The following is a 23,019-nucleotide window of genomic DNA, read 5'->3' as shown; positions in this document are numbered from 1 at the left end:
AAGACGTCGAGCTCTCCTTTTCCCTTTCTCTCTTTATCCGCTTTCCTTCAGAAGTGCCTCGGATGCATCCTCCCCTTCTCTTTTCTGTGCATGAGGACATCGCTGATCACCTTCTCTGGTTTGCTTCTAAAGTCAAGGTGCCCTGGGGCTGGCAACTACTTACGGGGCATTTATAACCAAACAAATATTGAAATGGTCAATGGTCCGCAAAGCAAATGTTAGTGGTGACCAACAGCGGTAAAATTGGGGACGCGGGACCCTGCACCTTCTTGCGTGTATGTTCCTTACGAGTCCCCAGGGCCACCTTCAGCCTCTCCAGTGTGCTCAGAAAATCCTTGGTGGCTCCCACCCCCAGCTTAGTCTTTCAGACAGTCCTCAGACTGAAGCAAGGGACAGGGAGAAAATTGGTGAAGATTTTCCAGAATGCCGAGAACACTCGCTGTGGTGGAGCTTGGCACATACTCGCTCTTTGCTGCATGTGCCTCAGTGTCAAGCAGCTGGGAGCCTCTCCTCTGAGAGCCCTTGCCCTCCGGTTTAAACGACAAATGGAAGGGAATGGGTTCTGGAAGGCCCCACGTGGCTGGGGTGGTTTCTGGTGAACATCTTCCAACTCCTCTTCAGGAGGAGGTTTGGTCAGGTCAGCTCTGTGGCCACCTGGGCGCCGGAGGGGCAAGATACAGGCTGGTCTGGCCCACAGGAGGAAGAGCACCATGTTTTGGTGAAGCCCACGTGGGAACCTAAGGCCCTGGGAGGGATCCTGGCTCTGACATCTCCCAGCCACGTGGCCTTGGGCAAGGTCCCTGACTCGGACTCAGCCTCCTCATCCATAAAACAGGCAGAACAGTCATACTGACCTTTCAGGTTGTATAGAGTTCACATACGTCAAGCACTCACCACCATGCCTGGCAGACCACATGCCCTAAACACACACACTCGTGAAATGAATCCCTCAGCAAGCAGCTGCTGGGAGCAGTGTGGGGCAGAGAGGCAGCTGCCTGGTGGAACCGGCAGTGGGAGGAATACTCTGTGCAGAGGACACTAGGTAGCGTCACCTGTCTCCTACCAGCGTCTCCACTGGAATGGAATGTCAGACTCACACCATGCATTCCTTTCCCTGCCAAGACGCCTCCTCTTAGCAGCGAGCAAGAAAGTTGTTCGAGTGGATGAAGCCAAAAGCCCATTTGGCAAGAATGCTGTTTTGGAAAATGCTTAGCAGTGTGGGTTGGGATGAGGTTTTCTGTGCCTTTCCATTATTTCCTCAGCTTCATGTAACCCTGACTGAGCAATGCTCAGCAGAGCGAAGGCTGGGCAGCAGATGGACAAGATTTTCTCAAACTCCTTTCTGAGCCAATTTCAAAATATAGAGAGGGAAAAATCCTTGTTTTCTCTCTTTGCTTTTGAGAGGTTTCATATGCAGACACAATTTTAATTTTTTTTTTTTTTTGCCCCCGATGAGATGCTTGGAGATGGTCGTAGTGGAACAGGAAGGAATTTTCACCCCAAGGCCCATATTCTCCTATAATTCAAGAAGTGAGTGGGTAGTGTTTTTGTTTTTGTGAGGGGGGGAGGGGGGGAGAGAGAGAGAAAGAGAGAAAGAGAGAGAGAGAGAAAGAGAGAGAGAGAGAGAGAGACAAAGGTATTATGTAGAGAAGTCCAAAGTGAATACAGTGAAAACCAGTTTGGATTAGTTCTGCAATATTAAGTAGGCAGCCAAAAATTTTAGTCTGCTTAATTCTCAGCTCATCTAAGTCTATAGTTGACTGATTTGATTGATTGATTGACTTAATGAAATACTTATTGAACTCGCATTAGCCAGACACTGGTCTAGGGCTCAGGAATTCAGCAATAAATGAAACAAGACCAAAAAAAAAAAAAAAATGCCCCTTTCAACCCGACTTTCTTGGGGAGAGGGTGGGGACCTGTGGCATGAGGGGTGCCACATCCCGGCCAGCCCATCCACGCAAGCCACAACCCACAGATGGTGGCCAAGGAGCTTCCAGTTCTTTGCATGGCCTCTGCCTGTGGCCCCACACTCTTGGCTCCCTGTGCAGATAACAGCCCCTATCTGGGTTTAATTTAGGCTGAAGCTTCAAGGGAAATAAAAAGCAGCTATTCCCACAATGGAATGTTTGAAGATTTTCGGGTCAAGGAAAGACCCAGTGGCAAGCGTCACTCACCCACACCAAGCAGGTCGGAGCCTGCTGGGCAGCATCCAACCAACACATTCCACTCCCTGCTCTGCCCAGTTCCTCATGGTGCAGACTCTGCATGTCATATGAATTTGGGACTTTCCAGTCCCACCTCTGGGAGTCATCTATAAATAGCCGATTTGGGTGTCTGCTACCATTGTTTATTTGCTTCCAACGTAATGATATTTATCCCCCAGGGACGTTGCTCAATCAGTCCTCATTCACAGTGTGTCGGGCACATGCTAGGTACTGTGGGAACTAGGGATATGGCAGACTCAGTTGTTCCAAGCTCTGGATTTGAAGAATTCTGGGGTTTTCAGTGACCCCAGGACACAAACACCACCACCAGCAAACAACAACACGACACGACACAACACAACACAGTGTTGGCAACCACAGGAGCGACAGCAACGGAGTACACAGTGGTGGTGGCCACACTGCCGGGCATGGAACCCGGCCTGGAGCGCGGGTGGCTGTGCAGGGGGAACCCGGGTGGAGCGCGAGTGGCTGTGCAGGCGGGACCCGGGTGGAGCGCGAGTGGCTGTGCAGGGGGAACCCGGGTGGAGCGCGAGTGGCTGTGCAGGCGGGACCCGGGTGGAGCGCGAGTGGCTGTGCAGGGGGAACCCGGGTGGAGCGCGAGTGGCTGTGCAGGGGGAACCCGGGTGGAGCGCGAGTGGCTGTGCAGGCGGGACCTGGGTGGAGCGCGAGTGGCTGTGCAGGCGGGACCCGGGTGGAGCGCGAGTGGCTGTGCAGGGGGAACCCGGGTGGAGCGCGAGTGGCTGTGCAGGCGGGACCCGGGTGGAGCGCGAGTGGCTTTGCAGGCGGAACCCGGGTGGAGCGCGAGTGGCTGTGCAGGCGGGACCCGGCATGCTCATCATGGTCAATTTCCCCGGGCAGAATGAAAGGATGCTTTTTAGGTTAACAGTATCCTCAAAAGCCCAAATGTTCCTGTAAGAGTTGAGAAATGTGGAGGTAATAGGAGTCAGGAGAAGAAAGAAAACAAAGGTCAGAGACCAGAGGGCACTGCAGGGAGGATGATTTGATTTGGAAACAAGGGTGCGTCAGAGCCTCTTCTGTCCCAGTACAGGTCCTCCAGGTGCTCCTCGTGTTCCTTTTTTTTTTTTTTTTTTTGAGACAAAGTCTTGCTCTGTTGCCCAGGCGGGAGTGCAGTGGCCCAATCTCTGCTCATTGCGACCTCCGCCTCCCGGCTTCAAGCAATTCTCTGACTCACCCTCCCGAGTAGCTGGGATTACAGGCGCATGTGCCACCACACCCAGCTAAGTTTTGTCTTTTTAGTAGAGATGGCACCATCTTGGCCAGGCTGGTCTTGAACTCCTGACTTTGTGATCTACCCTTCTCCACCTCCCAAACTGCTGGGATTACAGGTGTGAGCCACCGCGCCTGGCCGTTCCCTGTGTTCTTTTGGGGCGAGTCTGACCAGCTTCACATGTGTGCTCCCGACAGTGCCCCACCTGCTCACGCCTGCCCCTCTCGCCTCCCACCCTGGCCATCCTTGCTGCAGCCTCGCACCGCCCTCCTCCGAGCCACTCCCACGCAATGTGACCTTCTTTGAGGACTGGGTGGGGTGGGGGGTGGGGGTGTACTCTCCAAGGGATGCTCCCGAGAGGTCTGTAAGGCTTTCAGGGCGCTGTCCTGGGAGCGTGCAGGCTGTTGCAGAGTCCACACTGGCGACTGGCCTCTCAGCAGCCTCGCTTCGCCCCTGTCCCTCCCTCCTGTCCTGGGCTTTGTGCTCTTCCGTAAAGCAGTAGCCCGGGGACACTCTGCCTTGGGAAACGAGCTCCAACCCGGGGTGCTCGCAGCACCATCCCGAAACCTGCCCTGTCACGTGGGATCCGCGCTACAGCGACAACAATCGCTGAAGGAGCAAGCGCGCCCGGACTGAAGAGCCCCGAGGGTCTTACCAACATCGCGTGCATTCTTTATTGCAGACCATTCTGTAAATGAGAAAACGGAGGGAGAGGATAAAGACCTAGCCTAAAGTCTCAACGTTGTTAATTGTTGCTTGCAAGACTGAGTGCCATAGCCCTTGACGCCACAGCTGCTTTCCAGAGAGTAGAGACAACGCCGTGGGAGTGGGAGGGAGGGCAGGTGGCCAGGAGAAATTTGCTTGAATAGTCTCTGGGTCATAAGCATAAGCACAAAACCTCTGTGGGATGTGTGTGTGTGTGTGTGCTGACTGCATATATGTATGCACATGCGTGCATGTGTGTATTGGGGTTATGCTTGTGTTGGGTACGTGCATGTATGATGTGTGGTGTGCATACAAGTGTGCATGTGTGTTGTGCATGTGTGTGTATTGTGTGCATACACATTGCACATGCATTGTTGTGCGTACATGTGTATTGCATGTGTTGTGAGTGCACCTGTGTTGTGATTGCATGTGTTGTGTGTGCACATGTGTTGTATGTTGCAAGTGCACACATGTGGTGTTGTGAGTGCATGTGTGTTGTGTATATCGTGAGTGCATGTGAGTGTTGTGAATGCGTGTGCATTGTGTTTGTTGTTAGTGCACGTCTGTTGTGTGTGTTGTGAGTGCACGTGTGTTGTATATATTGTGAGTGCATGCATGTGAGTGCATGTGCATGTGTGTGTACATGTGCATTGTGTGTGTTGTGTGTGCTGTGAGTGCATTCATGTTCTGTGTTGTGAGTGCATGTGTATTGTGTGTTGTGAGTGCACATGTTGTGTGTTGTGAGTTCATGCGTGTTGTGTGTGCACATGTGTGCATGTGTAGCATGTGGATGTGTACAGGCCCTTTGAAACACAGTGATGAGGCAGGTGTCTTCCCTGTGGCTGGTCCAGACAGGCTGTGACTCCCATACTGCCATCAGTTCCATTTGTTGAGATGGGAAGATGGGGCAGGGGAGAAACGAGCTGGGAGAGTAACATTTTTTGTTACATTTGAGGGGCCTTAGTTTGAATTCCCCCCACAAGCAGATCCTCGGAAAAGAGCAGAGCTGCACATCATTTGTGCGGGAAAGCAATCTCAGGGACCAGGGAGAAGTGAGACTGAGGAGGGAAGCTTAGCCCAGAGTATGTTCTGGAGCTGCTGGGAAGTGGGAGGGGACAGGATCACCACAACTTCCACCCCCCACCAAGGACGGCTCGGGCGTGTCAACTCTTTTGCTCTTCCAGGTGTATGATGGCTGCCCCTTGACTGAGTGGGCTCCTGCAGGTGCCACAGTTACAGCAGCCAAGTCACCCTGAGAAAGAAGCAAGAGGTGTGTGCGGCCCCAGGCTGGAGGTGGAATCAGCCCCTCCTGTCTGCAGCTGGTTACCACAGCAACAGCTGGAGCAAAAGGGTGGACTGAGAGGATGTGAGGTGGTATGAAAAAATGTCCCGCACAGCATCCAAAAGAGATGTCCTGGAAATAGCTGGATATCTGAGCCCGGAGTTCAGGAGAGGTAGAGCTGAGCTATTGGTATAGGCGTCCTTAGCATAGAGATGATACAGCTGTGGGACCTCAACTAGAGGAAAGTCAAAGAGGAGCATCTGGCCAGGCGCAGTGGCTCACGCCTGTAATCCCAGCACTTTCAGAGGCCGAGGTGGGTGGATCATGAGGTCAAGAGATCGAGGCTACCCCGGTCAACATGGTGAAACCCCATCTCTACTAAAAATACAAAAAATTAGCTGGGCATGGTGGTGCGTGCCTGTAATCCCAGCTACTCAGGAGGCTGAGGCAGGAGAATTGCCTGAACCCGGGAGGCGGAGGTTGCAGTGAGCTGAGATCGCGCCATTGCACTCCTCCAGCCTGGGTAACAAGAGCGAAACTCTATCTCAAAAAAAAAAAAAAATAGAAAAATGAGCATCTAAGGTGGCCTCTGAGCTGCCCCTTCTGAGAGGGGTGAGGAGGAAGACGCAGTAAAGGAGTCTGAATGGAGCAGAAGGAGAACCAGGGAAAAGGGTGTGATGAAATCCTCAGAACGCAAACCAGATGAGGACGTAAAAATCATCAACGGGTCACAGACGGGCTTGATGAGAGTGGCTTCAGTGCCGTAGTGGGGAACATCTTGATAGCAGGTGTGGAGAGAAGATGGAGACTGCTTTTAAGATCCAGGCTCTCACAGGGAGCAGGCCAACGAGTTAGGAAGGAGGAGGTGCTTTTTTTTTTTTTTTTTTCCAAATGGTGTTTTCAATATCTCACCAAAAAATATTTGAGTAACCATCTCCGTGTGGATTGCATCTTGTTACTAACAGCCCAGAGAATTACTAATTATGTTACTTCCAAATTAACCAGAAAAAAGAAGAGGAGGAAGATGAGGATTAGATATCATTTATCCAGAATATTTTGTATGAGTTCTTGAATAAGATTTGGAAACTAAGCCAAAAAAGAGAGAGAACAGAGGCCAGACATCTGCTGTGAGGCTGAGGGGTAAAGTGATTCCATCTCAGTACTCACGATCACATTTCCATTCCGTGTTGTTAGCGTAATTTATGTATTTTACAGTTGCGGAAAGTGAGCCTAGAAGTTTCATTACTAACTCATATTCACCCAAATGTTGAAGAGGTGATCTGAACCCGGCTCCATGGGACCTGGGAGCCTAATTGCTTTCCGGGGCCACAGCGTCATCTAAGGGGCAAGGGCTAGGGTACACCATGGTCAGTGGCAGGCATGGACGGAAGGGGAGTAGAAGCCCATTCTCTAGGAGGAGTTTCTCTCTGTAGGAACTCAGGTTCTGGAAGGTTCCCTTTCAATTTTCCAGAATGATGGATAACCATTTTAGTTTTCTGCCACTGAAATTCCTGTGATGGGGCTGGCTCTTATGAGGGGCTGGAGCCACTGTGACACTCTCCATTGGAGAGTGAAGAGCTGGCACTGGACACAAACTCCTCTCAAAGCCATTTCTCCGTGTTCCCTGTCCTCCCATCCCCCTTCTGTTTGTTCTGTGGAAGACCTAAGCTCAGGCTCCGAGGATAATTTGTGAAAACAAAAGAAATGGGCAACAGTTTGTGTAAGTTTCCCATTTGTTTTTCCATTTTCCATCACAAATGCTCCCGGGGTAGTGTTGAACGATGGTATCTGGTCTAACCATTTGCAAGTAGCAGCAGTAGATAATAGAGATGGAGAAAACACCCAACAGAGATGTATTCTATTATAGACGTGGCTGTCCGGAAAAATTGGTGCATATCTTGGTTAAGGCCTTGAAAACTGAGGAAAATTTAAGTCCAGCATACTCTGGGAAATCAGTCTGTCACCATTTTGAATAACTGCTACTGACCATGACCTTGAGATGACCAGTAGATGTCAGTATAACGTAGGTCTAGCAGGAGCCTGTGGCCAAACAATGAGGTCAGCGCTGGTGAGAACTTACTCTCCGACATCAAAGACCCCCAAAATAAAGGAATGGCCTAGACCCGCGAAACCATGATGCCTTGCATTCTTCCTTAGGTTATGGTGTGAATAAATGCTTGAGGAAAATGGCTTCTTAGTTCAAAGAAAATGCAAGAAACCTTCGGAAATGAAGAAAAAAGAAAGCAAGTATTTACTTGGGGTAGCCTTCTTTAAAGACCATAAGGTATAGATAGGCTAATGCATAGAAACCTGATACAATATGATATTCTAGAACATTCTAGAGCTATGTTGATGGGTATAAATAGCTCCCACAGCATATTGTGGATATTTTTTAAATTTGGCATGTATAATGTGATTCTACTTATAGAACGTTATACATTCTATACATTTTAATTTAAAAAATAGAATTTGATTTGTAAAAAAATGCATTGCATGGCCTCTCCCACTCAAAGTTACACCTCTGGGCAATTTTTACACTTTCTTTGTGGTAGTAAGACTTTCACTGTGGTCATTCTCAGTGGCCGTCTCTTTCTGAAGCTAGAAAGGTGGTAGACCAGTTGTTACCTTCACATCTTGTCCCATGCTGCTGCTGCATCTTCTTCTTCTTCTTGAGATGGAATCTCGCTCTGTCACCCAGGCTGGAGTGCAATAGCACGATCTCAGCTCACTGTAGCCTCTGCCTCCTGGGTTCAAGCAATTCTCCTGCCTCCGCCTCCCCAGTAGCTGGGATTACAGGCATCCATCACCATGCCTGGCTAATTTTTGTTTTTGTTTTTTAGCGGAGACAGGGTTTCACCATGTTGACCAGATTGGCCTTGAACTCCTGACCTCAGGTGATCCACCTGCCTCAGTCTCTCAAAGTGCTGGGATTACAGGCTTGAGCCACCGCACCTGGCCCCACACTTCTTTATCTTAGATTTTTCTAGCTCAGCCCAAAGGGAACACGTGCTTGAGAAATGCTTATAAAAAGATGAATAAAACCTAATCATTGTCCTCATAAGAATTTACTCCCCTCGGGGAACAAAATACACACATAAGCAGTTCTGGTGAATATGGTTAGTGCCATTCCTACGTGGGATACGCTACTCCTTCCTTCTCCTTGCCCAACCAACTCTAGTTTTGCAATTGGCTCTTAGCTTAAACATCAGCTCATCCAGGAAGCCTCCCGAACCCCAACATTGCCTGAGGACTGCCTTTACCCTTGCACATGCTTTTCTGCCCCAGGGCCACCTTCTCCTTCCACAGGATTGCACGCTAGAACAGGGTCTCACTGAATGTCAACAAATTTGTGTGTCCAGAGCAGCGCTTTATCAGTGGTGGGTAGGAGGTGATGGCTAAACACCCAGCTTCTCCCTTCTTGCCAGGACAGCCTGGGGACATGTACCATGGATGTAGCCTCCTGGACGTCCCCAGTGGGGTTGGGCCCAGGTGCCCACTGTGTACTGTGCATGGGTTCCTTCCTTTCTCTGTCTCATTCCCCTGCTCCTCCGTGAGGATTTCTTGTCTCTCATCCCAAATTAACTGGTGTGCTCAACTGCTTGTCTCCAGGTTCGCCTTCTGGAATCAATCCTGGAACAGCACTTACCAGGCTGCATTATACTTGCGCTTACCAGGCTGCATTATACTTGCTTCCTGTGTCTGTTCCTTTAGCCTACGAGCTCCATGAGGACAGGGGCCACATCTGCATCTAGCTCTGTCTCCGGATAGACTCTGAATGGATCTTTATTAACTCATCGGGTCTCATCTGGACTCTGGGTATAATCAGCTGTGTAAAAGGAGGGGAGCTTGCATGTCCCAGGCTTTTGCCTTTGGCCTAACCGATTGAAGAAGAGTTTTGCTCAATATCCACTTCTGAGAAGAGGTGGCCAACACATTCCAGGGTTATTTTAATCTTTGACCTCTCAGAACAATTTTACTTTTTCATTATTCATTCCATCCAACATCCTCTCTCTTCTGGTATCAGGTATCCCTTCCCCACATATCATCCCGAGAGAGCCAGGTGCATTCACACCACTGTGTCTGTGCAACTGCTGTTCATTTTCCCTGGGATGGCTCTCTTTTCCATGCCCCTTCCTTCCCTGGGTCTTCTACCTTCCGTTTCTTCTTCCAGGCTTGGAGTGCGTCCCTTTACCTGGAAGGGACTTTGTTGCCAATGTTGCCAACTCCTGGGGACAAAGCCATGGATGAAGGAAGTCTCTTCCAGGGAAAGGGGCACACGCCAAGTCTGCAAGGAGGAGAAGCAGTCTCCTCTGTGTTTATGACTGGGGAAGAGGAGCATAGTGTGCACGAATGCAGACAGACCCTGGAGCCCGGCCGTCTGAGTCCTAATCTCAGCTCCATCTCCCACCACTCGTTTGACTGGGGTAGATTACCGACCCTTCCTAGGCCTAGGGGTGTGCTTCTGCAGAAAGCCTTCTTTAATGCAAGGACTTTGTCAGTTTCTCCTTGTAATTAAGAATCAGAAATTCTGGGGGTCTGGGATAGGAAAGAGTGGCAAGAAGAGATTAAAATCCATGAAATGGAATGTCTTGACCAAGTGAAATGAGCTTCTGCACACACACACACGCACACACACACCAAACATGTGTGCACACACATTCTCTGTTGAAATATGCAAATACTTTCACTTGGGTGTTACTTTCCCGTACTCCTTGCTCCCGCTGGTGGTCTGGTGATTTCACAGTAGGCACAGAGGGGTCTTTTTTCTGTAGAAGGCTGGCTCCCTCACAGCCTGGTTCTGTCATACCTGCCTTTCCTTCTTGGAGCTGTCCGCTGAGGCATTCTCCTCCAGGTACCATTCCCTGGGTCTGGTACCTTCTCTGGAAATGCTTCATTAATACCAAGGTCTGAAAAAGCTGGCTGACCTCATTGTGTTCCCCACACCCTGTGCCTGTCTGGCTGTTGACCTTGACAGTAGACCTTTGCTATAGTTGTCGATTTCCTCCTCCCTCTTTCCCTCCAGACTTTCACTTTTCCTTCTGGTGATGATGGTCCAGGGTTTACAATGCAGCCAGCCTCCCATATCCACACGTTCCACATTCGCAGATTCAACCAACCTCGGATCATAAATAGTTAAAACATGACTACAGGATGATACACACTTTACAATTCAGTGAAATGACCATTTACATATCATTTACATTGTATTAGTTATCCTAAGTAATCTAGAGATGATGTAAGGTATTCAGGAGGATGTGTCAGGTTACATGCAAACCTCACATGCAAACTATGCCACGTTACATAAGGGATTTGAGCATCTTTGGATTTCGGTGTCTGCAGAGGGTCCTGGATCCAATCCCCCATGGATTTTGAGGGATGACTGTAGACACCCTAAACTTACAGTCTGCCTTCAAATATATTATGTAATTTTGTGTATAATGTATGTGTATAATGTAATAACCATATGGCAGTATAATTCCATCCCTCCACTGTCTTTTCTGCTATTTATGGCATGCATCTTACTTCTACAAAATGTTAAAACCCCACAATTGTTATTTTTGCTTTTAACAGCCCATTAACTTTTAAAGACATCATAAAAAAAGAAATTCTTTTATACCTACCCTCATTTTGAACTCATTTTTGCCATTTCTGGAATTCTTTATTCCTCTCTACCTTTCTGAGTTTCCACCCAGTGTCATTTTATTCTGTGTGTAAAACCTCCCTTCTCTGGCTGTTCAGGTGTGCTGGTGAAATATTCTCCAGACTTTTTTGTGGGAGAAGAAGGGGTCTGAAAATGTCCTTTTTGCATGTCTATTTTTGGAAGATTTTTTGCTGAATATAAAATTTTAAGTTGTCAGTTTGTTTTACTCTTTGTGTTATTTACTTATTTATTTATTTATTATTTTTTTGAGATGGAGTTTTGCTTTTGTTACCCAGGCTGGAGTGCAATGGCACAATCTCGGCTCACTGAAACCTCCGCCTCCTGGGTTCAGGCAACTCTCCTGCCTCAGCCTCCCAAGTAGCAGGGATTACAGGCATGCGCCACCATGTCCAGCTAATTTTTGTATTTTTACTAGAGATGGGGTTTCACCATGTTGACCAGGATGGTCTCGATCTCTTGACCTAGTGATCCACACGCCTTGGCCTCCCAAAGTGCTGGGATTACAGGTGTGAGCCACCGCACCCGGCCTCTTTGTGTTATTTAAGATGTTTCATTGCATTGACCTACGACCTCCTTTTAGATGTGATTAGGATAAAAGGAACACTCTTATCACTGTTCTCCAGTGTGTAATGTCTCTTTTTTTTCTGGATGCTTTTAAGATGACCTTCATCACTAGTTCTCAGAAATGTGATTATGATATGTCTCAGTGTTTGATTTTTTTTTACGATATTCTGCCTGAGGGTTTGTGTGTGCTAATGTTTGTGTCCTCCCGAAAATTCTTATGTTGAAAACCTGATTACCAATATGATGTATTAGGTGGTACCTCTGGGTAGTGGTTAAATCGTGAGGGAAGAGCCTCCATGAATGAATAAGGATCAGTACCCTTACAGTCCCAGATGCCGAAGCTTGATCTTGGACTTCTCTAACTCCAGAATTGTGTGAAATAAATTTCTGTTGCTTTTTTTTTTTGAGACAGAGTTTTGCTCTTGTTACCCAGGATGGAGTGCAATGGCACGATCTCGGCTCACCGCAACCTCTGCCTCCTGGATTCAGGCAATTCTCTTGCCTCAGCCTCCCCAGTAGCTGGGATTACAGGCACGCACCACCATGCCCAGCTAATTTTTTGTATTTTTACTAGAGATGGGGTTTCACCATGTCGACCAGGATGGTCTCAATCTGTTGACCTCGTGATCTACCCGCCTTGGCCTCCCAAAGTGCTGGGATTACAGGCATGAGCTACCACACCTGGCCTGAGTTTTGTTCTGGCAAGTAGCTAATTTCCTTGTACGTAGTTCAGCATGATTCTTTCAGTCTTATTTTTAAGCATGTTAGGGTGAGTATAGAGTAGCTTTTACTTCACAGCTAGAGAACCACAGTTTCTGAGACATGGCATTTCTGAGGCCTCAACTGAGTTCCTAGGGCATTTGGGAGATCTATGAATTCTTGTAAGTTGGTACTCCTAGGTCACTTGACCCTTTGCAAGTTCTGGAATCTCTGTGTAGCTCTTTTCAGCCTCATCTCTCTGTGCCAAGGATAGGTGGTGGTTTATTGCTAAAAGCTGTGCCTGGCCTTATGAAATCTCATCCTCTATATCCCCAACTTACTATTCAGCCAGAGACTCAAGGAGACCCCTGTATAAGTTTTTGTAACTCCGCCATGAAGCTCCTCCAACCACACTGTACTCTGTGCCATTCATTCCCATAGTCTTAGCAACCAAACTCTGATCTTCATCTTCTCCACTCAGCTCAGCACGATTACTATGCACTCCTATGCGCTGGTTTGTGGTGGATGAAGAGTCTTTTACAGGGAAAGAAAATGGCACACTCCAACCCTGGAAGGAGGAGCAGAAGATGGAGGACCCAGGGAAGAGGCGTGGGGGACGGGGACATCCCAGGCAAAATGAAAATAGGCACTGACTTGCCTTCCCTATGCTATGACCCAGAAAGTGCTTTAAGTCAGATAACCGGGTAAATCATAGGGCTCATCTCATTTTGCTCTCCAAGAGGTCACAGTACTGTCACATCTGATGTCCTACGTCTTCAAACAGTTGTTTCGCATAATTTTCCCATTTTCCATTGTTTATGGGGGTGAGGGCTGGTCTGGCACCAGTTACTCTGGTTGGCTTCTCTGGATGTTGAGAGGAACACAGGGGAGATGGAAGGTGACAGTTTAGTCTATGCACCCCCAGCTCCCCACAGTAGGCACGGCTCACAGTAGATGCCTATGGCAGTTTCAAGAATGGGTCCCCCAAGATGTCCACATTCTAGTTCCGAGAACCTGTGGGGCTGTTACCGTCTATGGCAAGAGGAACTTTGCAGATTTGATAAATTAAGGATCTTGAGATGGGGGAGATGATTCTGGATTATTTGGGTGGGCTCAGTGTCGTCACAATGTCCTTAGAAATGGCAGACGACAGTGTCACCAGCCAACAAAGGAGCTGAAGGAGGGACCAGACGTTGGAAGGGTGCATTTGGAAGATGCAGGAAGATGCCATAAGCCTTATAGGTCCCAGGAAAGACGAGGAATATATTCCTCTGCAAAGCCTCCAGAAAGCGTGGCCCTGCCAACACCTGGATTTTAGACTTCTGACTTTCCAAACTATTTAAGAGGACATATTTTGTTGTTGGAAGCCATTAAGTTTGTAGCAGTTTGTTACAACAGCCACAAGAAACTTTATAAATTTGGTTTTGTTTTGAGACAGGTTGGCCTATAGTGCCAACCACTTGGGAGGCTGCCGTAGGGGGATCACTGAAGCCAGGGAGTTCAAGGCTGCAGTGAGCTGTGATCACATCACCTTACTCCAGCCTGGGTGACAGAATGAGACCCTGTCTCAAAACAAAACCCAATTTATAATGCCTTGTAAATCCTAAGGAGATTGAAGTTGCTCAATATTAATTAATGCCCTAGTGATAATTAGCTAACAATTCTTTCAAATGTTTACGATTTTTGGCTAGTTATATACGGAATGAAATGAGAACACTTTAAGCAAAAAAGCAGTTGATCACATAGAAGTAAAAAGTAGGACAGAGGATGCTAGAGGCTGGGAAGGGTAGGGAGAAGGGAGGGGTGGGGAGAGATTTGTGGAAGGCTACAAAATTACAGCTAGGTGGGACAAATACTTTCTAGTGCCCCATTGCACTGTAGGATGACTAGTTAACAATAATACACAGTTTCAAATAGCTAAACGGAAGATATTGCATGTTCCCAACGCAAATGAATGGTACATGTTTGAGATGATGGTTATGCTAATTACCCTGATCTGATCACCTTACATTATACATATTGAAACATCAGGCCGACACAGTGGCTCACGTCTGTAATCAAAGCACTTTGGGAAGCTGAGGAGGGCAGATCGCTTGAGGTCAGGAGTTCGTGATCAAACTGGCCAACATGGTGAAACCCCGTCTCTACTAAAAACACAAAAATCAGTTGGGCATGGTGGCGGGCACCTGTAATCCCAGCTACCAGGGAGACTAAGGCAGGAGGACCCTTTGAACCCACGAGGCGGTGGTTGACATCACTATGTGCCCCCATGAATGTGTACAATTATTATTCATCAATTAAAAAAATAAAAGGTAAAAAAAAAAGCTGAATCTCATAACCAAAAAAGAAGGAGAGGAAAGGGTCTGGAATGTTAATATTAATTGGGAGCAGGGTCTGGAAGGAGTCCTTTCATTCTCTTGACACAAGGTGAAGGGGGGAGGTTTTTATGAGCTCATTACATTGACAGGAGAGTCAAGCCTTTCCTCATGTCTGCTAAGGTAATTCTTCTCCAACATCTGTCTTTCAAATGTTAGCTCCATTCCCTGGAGTCAGAAGGTCAGAGATCTTTAATGCAAAAGTTCTAAAGCAATTAACTCTGAGAGTAGTAATAGAAACCACTGTCCAGTGCATTGTATTTTATAGATTCCTCCTGCCAACATTGCTCTGCTGTAGCCCAGCTTGGCCCACTTGCCCAGCTGGGTGCTGAATGCACAGGTAAGCCCTCGCAGTAATCCTTCTGGGGAATAAGCTATTTGCCTACTTTAGCTCCCAATTTTCCCTCCTTGGAAATAAAACTCAGCTCTGTGAATACGAAAATAACCATTTTATTCCTATCACTGAGCCTCTGCCCCCTCCAAAACTCCTTGTTTGGAATCTGTGCTTTTATAAGGAGCCAAAATATTCAACCCAGCAAGTGAATACAAGAAAAGATGCCTTAGGGCTCTTTTCAGCCTCACCTCTCTGTGCCAAGGGTAGCCGGTGGCTTATTGCTAGGAGCCACTCCCTGCCGATTCCCTGTGAAGCCTTGTCCATTGCTCCGAGGCTGCAGCCCTGCACGATCGCTCACAGGTGGCCAGTGGCCGGTGAGAACTGTTCTGCTCACAACTGGCAGCTGCCGCATCCTGATGCTTCCTTTCAGCCTCAGCCTCTGGGCTAGAAACTGGTTGCCTTTGACCACAGTTACTCTGTTCCCCAGCCGCGCTGTGATTATAAATAGCTCTATCCGTTCCAGGACAAGTGATTCGGGGCTCACACGGGTTGCCATTTGATCCTAATTACATAATCACATCTGTGGGCTCTGCATGGGTTTTAAAATGAAGTGGTAGGTATTGGCTTACAGACTCTAGAGGCTGGTACCTTGGCGGAGGCAACTGTGTTTCTCCTCATCCTCGAGAAATTGGCATCTCGAACCAAATGTTCAGTGGTTATGGAATATTCTATATAAGATTCACACTGCTGCTTGGAAAAGCTAGGGAAGACCTTCTGGCATGCTGAAAGTTGATCTTTTCTGGCGTAACTGAAAATAGGAGAGAAAGAAGGAAGAGTGTGGAGTTTTTCTTGGTTAAGTCACACAGACAAAATTAGTGCTAGAAGAGGCACTAGCTTTAGAAAACGTGTCATGTGCTTGGATTGTGGATGGCAATTTTAGTACTCCTGTGTGCTCAACTTTTAAATGTCTCTCTAAAGATTTTATTAAGGGCATTCTTGTGGAGGCACATAGCAATTTGGTGCTGGCTCTAGCAACCAGATGCCGGGCAGGTTCTAGGGCCTATTTCTGACTAGAGCGAAAAGCAAACAGAACTATTTCTAAGAGAACACCTTTGCTAATTTCTTGTTAACATTTAAAATCAATTCCTTGTTTGAATTGAGGGTTAAATATCAGGTATCCTGCCCCCTCCAAGGGGCAGAAAAACAAGTGGAAAAGAGCTTATTTGAATACCCGATGGGGGCTTATCCCAGGATTTAATGTAGAAATACAATTGGGAATACATGTGTGCTTTAAAAGATTTATATTCTAATTGGAAAAAAAGCAGGAGACTTGGTGTGGATGGCTGGCTGGATGGCATCTTGCCTTTATCCATTCGGACAGCTGCCTCCACTCTGCTTTAGGAAACGGTCCGCACTGCAAGCTCAGCTTTTCCATGTAGCCTGTGACCTCCCAGGGAGACATTGACCCCTGGCCCGTCCATCCATTTGTGCATTTATTCAGCAAAAATGGAGCATCTGAGGCTGTGCTCTCGACACTGAACCGAATGCCCTGCCCTTATGGAGCTGGCATTCTTGCAGTTCTGTTTTTGTAAATCTACGAAGCCAGCAGAGAGTTGTTCTCAAGCAGGTTCAGGGACACTTCCTCAGGGCCAGAATCCTTCCTGCCTCATCTGATCTGGGTTTTGTGTCCCTACATCCTTCCAATGCAGAGGACACTGTCGTTGTCACCGCCGTGAGGAACCCCACGCACCTGTCCACCCGCCCCACACAGAGGCTGGCTCAGCCGCGCTCCTCACTGCCTGCATCACAGGACGCACATGTCTGCAAACCCCCACTCCTACTTTTGTTTATTCATTTGTCATTTCTTTTTGTCCTTATCTCCCACTCCCATTCTCCCTGTTTCCACTGGCCATCAGGTGGATGTGTTTAATGCATAGCTCTTAATTCTAAGGTAATATTAAAAGAAGGTGTCTCCAGTTTTGTGTGCTCTTGCTTAAATTGTTACCTGACGGATAGAGAGCTTGGATTCTGGACTCAGCCAGCTTGGGTTACGGTCCGAGTTCCGCCGTAGTCTGGGTGGTCTTGGCCTTACTACACAACCTCTCTGCATCTTTGTTTCATCATCTGTAAGAAGGAGCTGAGACTAATAACCTACTTCACTGAATTTTTGCACGGATTAAATGAGTTAATGCAGTGACGTTTCAGAAGAGGGGCTGGTAGGTGGTCTTCCCTCTGTAAGGGTTGGCGACTAGCACTGCCCGCCCATCTTTACAGATTATCTTTACCTTCCCCACCACATTTTAGAGAAAGAGATACCGGCGAGTCTAGGCGATTAACATTTGTCCTGAAAACCAGTCCCCAATTCTCTCGCTGTCCAACTGTCATGCTTCAGGGTAGGGCAGCGGTGCTTAGAAGGAGAGAGTGGTCAGCTGGACACAGTTGTTCACACCTGCAATCCCAGCACTTTGGGAGGCCAAGGCAGATGGATCCTGAGGTCAAGAGATCAAGACCATCCTGGCCAACATGGTGAAACCCCGTCTCCACTAAAAATACAAAATAATTAACTGGGCGTGGTGGCGTGTGCCTGTAATCCCAGCTACTAGGGAGGCTGAGGCAGGAGAATCACTTGAATCAGGGAGGCAGAGATTGCGGTGAGCTGAGATCACACCACTGCATTCCAGCCTGAGACACAGCAAGACTCTGTTTCAAAAAAAAAAAAGAAGAAGGAGAGAGAGGGGTCAAAGTGTGGGTAAAACAGGAGCGTTTCATATAAAGAACGACTAGCAACAATAAAAGAATAACAACAAGACGTAAGGAAATGCAATAGGGTGCCCTGGGGCAGGGGGCCCCAACCCCCGGGCCGTGGACCAGCACCAGTCGGTGTTAGGGACTGGGCCGCACCGCAGGAGGGGAGCGGCAGGTGAACAAGTCAAGCTTCATCTGTATTTACATCACTCGCATTACGGCCCGGACTCTGCTTCCTGTCAGATCAGTGGTATAGTCTCGCAGGACTGAGAGCCCTGTTGTGAGCTGTGCACGCAAGAGATCCAGGTTGCCAGCTCCTTATGAGAATCTAATGCCCGATGCTCTGTCACTGTCTCCATCACCCCCAGATGGGACCATCTACTTGCAGGAAAACAAGCTCAGGGCTCCCACTGATTCTACGTTTTGTGAATTGTATAACTATTTCATTATATACATATATATATAAAATATGAAATATATATAATGAAATATATATATACTTTTTTTTTTTTGAGATGGAGTTTCGCTGTTGTTACCCAGGCTGGAGTGCAATGGCACGATATCAGCTCACTGAAACCTCTGCCTTCTGGGTTCAAGCAATTCTCCTGCCTCAGCCTCCTGAATAGCTGGGACTACAGGCGTGCACCACCATGCCCAGCTAATTTTTGTATTTTTTAGTAGAGACGGGGTTTCACCTTGTTTACCAGGATGGTCTCGATCTCTTGACCTTGTGATCCACCTGCCTCGGCCTCCCAAAGTGCTGGAATTATAGGTGTGAGCCACCGCTCCCGGCCTCATTATCTATTATAATGTAATAATAATAAAATAAAGTGCACAATAAATGTCATGTGCTTGAACCCTCCTGAAACCATCCCACTCACCCTGGGTCTGTGGAAAAATTGCCTTCCACGAAACCAGCCCTTGGTGCCAAAAAGGCGAGGGACCACCGCCCTAGGGCTCAGGGAGATGCCCAAGGCAGGAGGGGCTCGGAACGGTTCTGGACCTTCTGGAGAGTGTGTGGTCAGCCAGGGGAGGCGGGAGGTGCCCCAGCTTGGCCAGGCCAGGGCTGGTCCGGAGCCCCTGGGACACCCTCATGCGCACAGGCCCTGCAGTGTTGGAGGCGGTGGCCTTGCAGAGCACAGGGGCTGCACAGGAGCTTGGTTTCCCTGTCGCGAGAGCGGAGGCCAGGTTGTCACCAGGCTGAGGGATCAGGGCCACTGTGGTCCTCACTCCTATGCCAACGCAGTGGCCGCTGTGGTCCTCACTCCTATGCCAACGCAGTGGCCGCTGTGGTCCTCACTCCTATGCCAACGCAGTGGCCGCTGTGGTCCTCAGTCCTATGCCAACGCAGTGGCCGCTGTGGTCCTCACTCCTATGCCAACGCGGTGGCCGCTGTGGTCCTCACTCCTATGCCAACGCGGTGGCCTCTGTGGTCCTCAGTCCTATGCCAACGCAGTGGCCGCTGTGGTCCTCACTCCTATGCCAACGCGGTGGCCGCTGTGGTCCTCACTCCTATGCCAACGCGGTGGCCTCTGTGGTCCTCACTCCTATGCCAACGCGGTGGCCGCTGTGGTCCTCACTCCTATGCCAACGCCAGGGTCCCGGCTGGAAACTGCAGGAGGCCTCGTTCTCCTGCGTGTCCCTCTAGCGCCCTCTGCTGGGAAAGCTTCGCCTCGCACTTACTTTGCAGGAGAGAAACGCTCGAGAGCAATTTGGCTGCTGATCACCGAGCACGTTTTGGAAGGACGGGCTGGGAGGCAGCGCGTGGAGACCGACACGCGTCCGCTGCACACTCCGTCTCGCTACGGAAAGCGTTGCCAAGAACGCACTGGAGAAACCGCCCATCTGCTTCGGACACGCGGCCCTTCGGGAACATCCCCTGACGCTTTAATATTCACTGAGCGCCAACGGTGTGCGTTGTTCCGTGTGCTGGGGGGTCAGTGATGAAGATGGGCGGGTGACTTGCGCTCGTGATGTTATATCCTGGTTGGAGAAATTAGATAAATAAATCAAATATACGAGAAAATATCAGCAAATGATCAGGACCCCGTGCTGCGTATAACGGAATGGGGGTGGGGTGGGGGTAGAGAGCCCAGACAGACGGTGGGGGTGCCCTCTGGGGGGTAACCTTGAACCTGAAGCTGAGCATCAGGAAGGGACTGGCTGTGTGAAGACCCGGAGGAGGGGCTTTGCAGGAACGTGGCCTGAAATTCTAAAATGCATCCCCGACAATTCCAAATATTTTTAATCTGTCGACTCTTCCTGCCTTACAGATAAGAAAACTATGTGAGGGCCGGGCGCGGTGGCTCAAGCCTGTAATCCCAGCACTTTGGGAGGCCGAGGCGGGTGGATCACGAGGTCAGGAGATCGAGACCATCCTGGTTAACGTGGTGAAACCCCGTCTCTACTAAAAATACAAAAAATTAGCTGGGCACGGTGGCGCGTGCCTGTAATCCCAGCTACTCGGGAGACTGAGGCAGGAGAATTGCCTGAACCCAGGAGGCGGAGGTTGCGGTGAGCCGAGATCGCGCCATTGCACTCCAGCCTGGGTAACAAGAGCGAAACTCCGTCTCAAAGAAAATAAATAAATAAATAAAATAAAACTATGTGTATGAATTAATAACTGAATCCATTGTAAATACATCTAATATGTTTATATTCCATTATTATGAAATACATTTCTTCTTAAACCGCATGAGCTGTGTTGCTCTATTTCCTTAGGGATTCTTAGATTTTCTGGGTGGAAATTTACTTGTGCCTCAAGTGCCAGGCCTGCTCATCTATCAAAGTTCCAGAGCAAGAAGTGGAGCACACCCTTTCACCCACATCCGTTCTCCCCCGTGCTCCTCTGGGATGGACACTTACCTGCCATTTAGTTTCTTTTTTCTTCTTTTTTGAGATAGGGTCTCACCCTGTCACCCAGGTTGGAGTGCAGTGCTGTGATCACAGCTCACTGCAGCCTTGACTTCCTGGGCTCAGGTGATTCTCCCACCTGAGCATCCTGAGTAGCTGGGACTATAGGCATGCACCACCATGCCCAGCTAATTTTTGTACTTTTTAGTAGAGACGAGGTTTCGCCATGTTGCTCAGGCTGCTCTTGAACACCAGAACTCAGGTGATCTGCCTACCTCGGTCTCCCAAAGTGCTGGGATTACAGGCGTGAGCCACCGTGCCCGGCCTGGTTCCCCATGTTTTATATCCAGTTGTGGCGATCATTTCTCTCCGACTTTCACTGCTCCACTCTGTCTCCCGCTGTCTGTCCTTGGGCTTTCACTTTCCCTACCATGAAATGGCTGCTAACCCTGGTGCCTCCTTTTTGACACTTACTGTCCCTGCAGCCTTTCCCATCATGCACCGCACTATCCTCCTAAAACGTGCTTGTCCCAGGTCCTCGGTGCCCACGCCTGCTCAGTGCCCCTGCTACACCTCTGCTGCTCCCACTCCAGGCGTCTGTCACTTTGTCCTCCTACCCCTGGACGCCGAACCTCAGAGCTCCTCGGGTGCTGTCCAAGGACTTCTTTGCAATTTGCACACACTCTTGAACTATCTAAGGCGCATCTGACATTTCAATTATAACCCGTTCTGATAACCTCTCAAACTTTGTTTACAAGCCTAGACCTTCTCTTGAGGGTCAAATAAGCCACCCTTACCTGTGAGACAACTGCATTTGGTTATCCCATGGATTTCTCAAATGTGTTCAAAATGAAAATCAGTTGTCTGCTCCCTAAACACGTCTTGCCTCCTAGAATGTCTGTCTCAGGGAGTAGGGAAACATCCGAGTTTCCCAAGCCAGAAACCTGGGTGTTTTTTTGACTACTCTTTCTTCCCCACACTGCACATCCAAACTTTGAGTTTGCTGTGCTGTTTCTAGAAGTGTCTCTTGCCTGCATCCAGGCCTCTCCGTTCCCACAGCAACCCTCTCCCACTGTGATGGGCCTGGGTGACTGCAGCAGCTCTCCGCTGGTGCACCACACAGGAACCTGCCCAATGCACCCTCTGCACGGCAGCCAGAGCAGCCTTCCAAAATGCACATGTGATCCTGCCTCCCTTGGCTGAAAAACCCTCCAAAGACTCCCCATGCTCTCGTTCCATCTTCATAGGGTGTCCTGGAGCCTTTTTCTCTGGAGCCACTCTTGCCTCTGGCACTCAGCCCTGCCGTGGCGGCCTGGATGCAGTTCCTGGGTGCCGTGCTCTGCCCTGTTCTCATTCTCCGTGTCTTCCTCCCTTTGCCTCTTACTGCAAAGCTAAGCCTGCCTTCTTAGATTCTTTCCCTGTCTGGCAGCCCAGCTTTGTTGATCAAGTGACTCTGATCATCCATTTGTCTGGACAGACTTCACCTTCCTAGGAAATAGCCCCTAACCCCACACATAACTGGCTCCCTACTTCCTTGTAACAGGTGAATGCTGCCTGGCCAATGCCTTGCGACTTGTCGGACTGCCCTCTAATCTGTCAGCTCCTGGATGGCACGGCCCTGTTTTCTTCACTGCTCTAATCCAGGTGATTAGAACAGCACAGGTGTTCAGTAAGTATTTATTCAGTGAATAAAGAAATGGGGGTTTGTAAGAGTTAAATGAGATATTGCACATGCCCCATAGCTGGCTCATCATTCAAAACAGATGAGATCATTACTATTAACAGCAAGGATGGTCAGCCCGCAGCATGAGGTCAGCACCTCCTGGGCTACTGCATCCAGAGGGTACAGGAAGGTTGCTGGCTGGCAGGACGGTTCCAAAGTGCCTGCGAGTCCCACTGCCCTTGGGTGGATCACGCCTGTAATCCCAGCACTTTGGGAGGCCGAGGCGGGTGGATCACAAGGTCAAGAGATCGAGACCATCCTGGTCAACGTGGTGAAATCCAGTCTCTACTAAAAACACAAAAAATTAGCTGGGCATGGTGGCGCGTGCCTGTAGTCCCAGCTACTCAGGAGGCTGAGGCAGGAGAATTGCCTGAACCCAGGAGGCGGAGGTTGCGGTGAGTCGAGATCGCGCCATCGCACTCCAGCCTGGGTAACAAGAGCGAAACTCCGCCTCAAAAAAAAAAAAAAAAAAAAAGAAAAAGAAAAAGAACAAGAAAAAGATAGGAGGGGCCATCAACAGCTCAGTTGCCCTAAAGAAATAGTTCAAGTCGTAGCTGAATGAGGTTTCCTGTCCCTCATGGGGAATGTCACGTTGCTTTATATCAAAGCGTGCACCAGGCC

Source organism: Callithrix jacchus, chromosome 21 (genome assembly GCF_049354715.1).
Source record: "Callithrix jacchus isolate 240 chromosome 21, calJac240_pri, whole genome shotgun sequence".
NCBI lineage: Eukaryota > Metazoa > Chordata > Mammalia > Primates > Cebidae > Callithrix > Callithrix jacchus.
This window is presented reverse-complemented; position numbering follows the sequence as displayed.